Here is a 5433-nt window from a genome sequence, read left to right as displayed (position 1 = left end):
TGGATATCTTCTCTTACACATGAAGTGGATTTCCCACAGCTGAACCAAAGGAAAAGAGCTCACTGCTAAATTAAGGTCTTCACAATAAATTTAGTCAAGCATTTCAGAAACTTTGAAGCTGAAGGTTTTGTAGACTTGAAACAGATTTTAAAATGTTGACTTTTCCCCTTTCTTCTCTCTCTCCACTTACTGAAGCCAATAAGTTCAAGTTGTAGGGCTCAAAAATCTGTAGTTTTGAGAAGGTTGGTGACTGATGAAAACAGTTTAAGCACCGATTTTGGGACCACTTTGACCCGCAGCCACGTTTAGGTTCCCTCCAAACAGCTAAGTAGATCTTTTTCTGTTTTCAAGATCTTTTAAGATTAGTTCTGCTTTACCATACAATTGAACATAAATGGAAGTGAGGATTATGCTTAGATTCAGAACTGTAAATTACTAAAGTTAATTTTCTGGTACTAAAGCTTAATTGCAACAGATATAACAGGATGTTCATATCACATGTCATAATATAGTATGACGGTGTCAAAAAAAGTATTGCTTTTTAGGGTTCCAGTTCATATATGCACTGGTTTATTTCAAACAAAACATTTATGCATGCCTTTGCAACCAAGGGCTACAGATTCCCTCAGTAAGTAAAACGTGTGTCTTGTTAAGTGCCTTTGAATCGACTCCAACTCATAGCAACCTTATATAGGGTTTAAATTGCTGACCTTCTGGTTCGCAGTCCAGTGCTGATCCTACACCAGGGGTCTTGTTAGAGACCTTTAAAAAAACAAACCATCAAAACAATGACTTCCAAAGGGATCTGCTGGACCAGTTAGATTCAAGACAGAGGTCATGGCAATAAGGAGTTGTGTGGCGCTGTAGGATAATCACTGGACTGCTTATCACAAGATTGGCAATGTTAGCCCACCAGTCACTTCGTAGAAAGCCTATACAGGGTCGCTGTAAGTGGGGACCAACTCGATGGTACCTAACAACAACCTTGAAATATTTTCTTGAAGGACACAGGACCATCATGGTGGCTTACTAGGGAAAAGCTTTAAGACTGAAAACTGCACTGGTGAGAAAAAGGCCAGGGAAGTTTCATTGAGAATTTTTTTCATCACAACAGTTCACCTGCTTATCCTTCAAGGGTACCAAGGGTTGTCTTGAGAATTTCATTGGGAAAACTTACCCCAACCAATCTACAGCCTTGACCCTCCCCCTTTAAACTTTTTTGTTTCCCCAAATTAAAAATAAAAAAAAAAAAAAAAAAAAACAATGAAAAGGAACCAGATTTGAGTCCCTTGAGAATGCCAAAACTATGATTTTGACGTGGTATAAATTGAAGAATACAGGATTTGTTAGGGAAGAGTTAAAAGATGGAAATATCACCTTCAGAAGTATAGATACCTAGATTAAGAATATGTTTTTGTTAAGAAACGACGGCTTCACATTTTGATATTTTTGTTGAAGGTTTCTATTTTATAGCAATACTTTTTGACTTAACTTTATCTTCTTAGGCTCAAAAATAAATACATGAATAATAATTGCCATTGAGTTGATTCTAACTCATAGGGACCCTGTTTAGGGTGTCCAAGGCTGTAAACCTTCAGGAGAGCAGAAAGCCTTATCTTTCTCCTGCCAAGTGACTGCTGGATTTGCACTACTATCGTGAGGTTAGCAGTCCAGTGCTTATCCTACCAGGGCGCCTTCCTTTAAGCTGTAGCAAAAATATCAAGGCAAGCATAAATTTAATTTCACTTGAATGTGCATACCACAAGTCTTTAACGTCACACTGTCCTTTAAAACAACAAATTGTAAATGTATAATGAAGCCATCCCAACAAATATTCTGATTCAAGCACAGTGCTGCCATTTAGAAGAGCCATAGGTACACAATTATCATTATTGGAATTTGGCACAAAATACAGCTGATCTATACCAGGTTTGGAATACTGGTGTGGCCTGCTAGGATAAACACTCAACCGCAGGGTTGGTGGTTCAAACTCACCAGCCATTCCTTGGAAACCCTATATATATGGTCACTATGAGTTGGAACCAACTAGACGGCGCTTTAATAATAGACCAGGTTTTGTCTTTGAAAATATATGCAGTCAAGGGTATTGCTAGGCTGTACTCAATTCTTAGGCATTTTATGCTCATTATACAATCTTATTCTAAACATGTTAAGATTTTCGTACACTGTCACTAAATTTTCCTCTTAAAAACTCTATAAACCCTAACATTTCAAAACATATATATCCCCCTTGTAATGGACTGTCATTATTCTTTTATATGCAGTAAGTAAATGTTTAGTGTCCTATGTAAGATAAACTTTCATATCTTAAACTCTGTTTAGTCTTAATATTGTCAATCATTTAATGTAAGTTATATAAGGGGCAGTTTTTAAATTTAAACTGGTTAATCCTTTTGGAGCTCTGATAGCGTAGTGGTTACGAATCGGGCTGCGAACTTAAAGGTCAGCGGTTCGAAACTACCAGCTGCTCCGCGGGAGAAAGATGAGGCTTTCTACTCCCGTAAGGATTTACACCCTCGGAAACCCTGTACAGGGTCGCTATGGGTCGGAACCGACTCGACGGCACGTAACAACAATAACAACAACAATCCTTTTAGAACTACTTGGGATCAACAGAAATAGTTATCTAAAAATAATTGATTCTGTAGGTGATAAGTCAGTTAAACTTCCAAGTATGTTAATCTTTTTTATACAGCTACAATCTGTCCATTAAGTATAAATATAAATTATGTGACTTTATTTTTATTCCATCAGATATTTTATTTTTTAAGTATTCTTTTCATTGTTACTAATACAGTCTCATTACTTAAAAGCAACTTCTTTAAGGATATACTTAGGTGAAGAGTTTTCTGTTTTTCACTTTGGGGACAGAAAGGGGACAAGCATTTGTTTTATATAGATTTATCATTTTTCATCTTGCAATGATCTTATATGGGAAAAATCTCTATTTTACAGATTAAAAAAACCAGGTTGAGGCTCAGAGTGAATAACTTGCTAAGATCAATTAGCTAAGTAAGTGGATTAGAAGACAATCCTTTTATTACTAGAGAAAATGCTATTTTTAGAAAACTATCAGCACACTTTTCCTTACAAAACAGCATCTAACTCTTCCCCTTATCCTCAGCATCTGAAGTAAGATTGTTAGGTTTGTAGGTCCCGTACCAAAATCAATCAAACAGGCTCCTTGTTGAAATTCTGTTTTACATAAACCATGCTTCAGTCACTAGGCAGTACAACTGCTGACAAAGAGGCTGAATGCTCCAGTTCACACAGATGCATCTGAGAACAAAGACCTGGCCATCTACTTCAACAACTCAGCCATTGAAAACACTATGGAGGGAGCACAATTCTACTCTTACAACATGGAGTCACCATAGTTAGAACTGATTTGATGACAACTTGTTGGTTGGTTATAAGACTTGTTTGCCATACCCATTTTTTAGGAAGGGTATATTTTTATAATAAACTTTATGAAAACTGTAGCATTCCAGGACAGGACTGTTTCTCAGGAAAAGTATGAAAGTACTTACGTCTTAATTTCTTTTATTAAAAAAATGGTTTGTTTGATTGTTTTTTAATAAAAAGCAGGCATAATATACAATTACATTACTACAAAGATGCAACAAAAATTTTAAAAGAAATACCAAGGGGTTAAGTTTTTGTTGAAAGGAACAGCTGATCTGTTATTTACGATTATCTAAACCATGCAGTTCATAATTTATTACAATTCAAAACAAAATTCATTATTTTTGGGAAGAAAATCAATGGACAGGCCCCCAAGCATAATATTCAGTACTGTTAAACAGTGCCTACCTTCAAAGTGCTTTGTCAATCAACTATGGTATCTTCACAACAATGGGAAACCAAAGCCTGATTCCAGGGAAGGAAAGGTGAGTCAGTGGCAATGTCAAAACAGACTGAGAAACTCAAAAGTGACTTGGATTTAAGCTAGTTATGTATGTTTCTCTATTTTACCACCAGAATCCTCTAAGAATAAATTAACAACAGCAGCATAACCTACTTAAATTGTGGTTTGGCAAAACCTATATAGTTTTTTGTTGTTAAGTGCTGTCAAGTTTGTTCCAATTCATAGCAACCCTGTATATGGTTTCTGAAGAGTAGCTGGTGGGTTTGAACTATCAGCCTTGCAGTAGCAGTCCAATGCTTACCTACAGTCCCACACCAGGACTCCATATTTTGTTTACAATGTATAAAGAAACTGGCGCAAAGTAGATCCTCCAGAACCAAATTTATATAATTGGTGTGGTGCTGTGGGTTAATGCGCCAGACTGCAAAGCCATTTGAACCGCAAAGCTGGCAGTTCAAGCTCACCAGCCGCTCCTCGGAAACCACATACAGGGTCGCTATGGGTCAGAACCAACTTGACAGCACTTAACAACTACAATAGCATAGGTTAGTTTTAAAAACATAAATCTTTATTTGTGACATAGTGGATTATGCATTGGCCAGCTAAATTGCAAGGTCAGCAGTTTGAAACCACCAGCTGGCTCCTTAGGTAAAAGATGAGGCTTTCTGCTTCCATAAAGATATACAGCTTCAAAAATCCTACACAGGATCAGTATGAGTTGGAACCAACTCAACAGCACACAACCACCACCACTATCACCTTTATTTGAAATTTATTGGTATATGTATCCTTTCATTAACTAGCATATTTTAAGCTTTCAGAAAGATTTTTAAAATATTGTTTCTAGATAGCAAGTTTATTTTAAATACTTTTAAAAAATGTTTACAATACATTAATTTTTAACAGTAATACTGGTACCAGTTTTCCTTTGACTTCTGTCTTGCTAGCCACACAATACATAAGTAAAGAATCCATCTAAGCCTATCCCCAGTATTCACTATTTCTTACTTCTCCATTGGAGGTATTTATGGCTCTAGGAGTTATCAGGTGTAAAGAAATGAGCAACTTTTGCTTTTATAAAGATTTATCTTAGAGACTTGAGGGTCTCAAAACAGAGAGAAACTGGCACAGAATCAGGTTGTTAAAATGAGTCAGTATCATATTTAATGAATGTTGGGAAGAGAACATTTGGATAGATGCATGCACTCATGCACATGAAATGCACATGAAAGCAGCAATGGGGTAAAAAGCACATTCTTGCCCAGTGTCCCAAATTTTACTAAGCGTATTTCCTTTAGTTGGCAAAACAACCTTATAAAACCCTTATATCAAACCCTATAATGTGAAGAATCTCCATGGGAGAGATTTTTTTCACCCCTCAGAAAATCTTTTGTCTCCTCAAAAAAACAACAACACTTCACATTAATTTTCCTTGTATAGTTCTATCATATCATGATTCTCCATATTCTCTAATATATACAGCATTCAAAATTTAAACCTTTGTCTTTTTACTCAAACATCTCAATTACCCATGTGTAAACTTC

This window comes from Chrysochloris asiatica, unplaced genomic scaffold (assembly GCF_000296735.1).
Source record: "Chrysochloris asiatica unplaced genomic scaffold, ChrAsi1.0 scaffold00131, whole genome shotgun sequence".
Taxonomy (NCBI): domain Eukaryota; kingdom Metazoa; phylum Chordata; class Mammalia; order Afrosoricida; family Chrysochloridae; genus Chrysochloris; species Chrysochloris asiatica.
The sequence above is the reverse complement of the archived record's forward strand: the minus strand, read 5'-3'. Positions refer to the sequence as shown.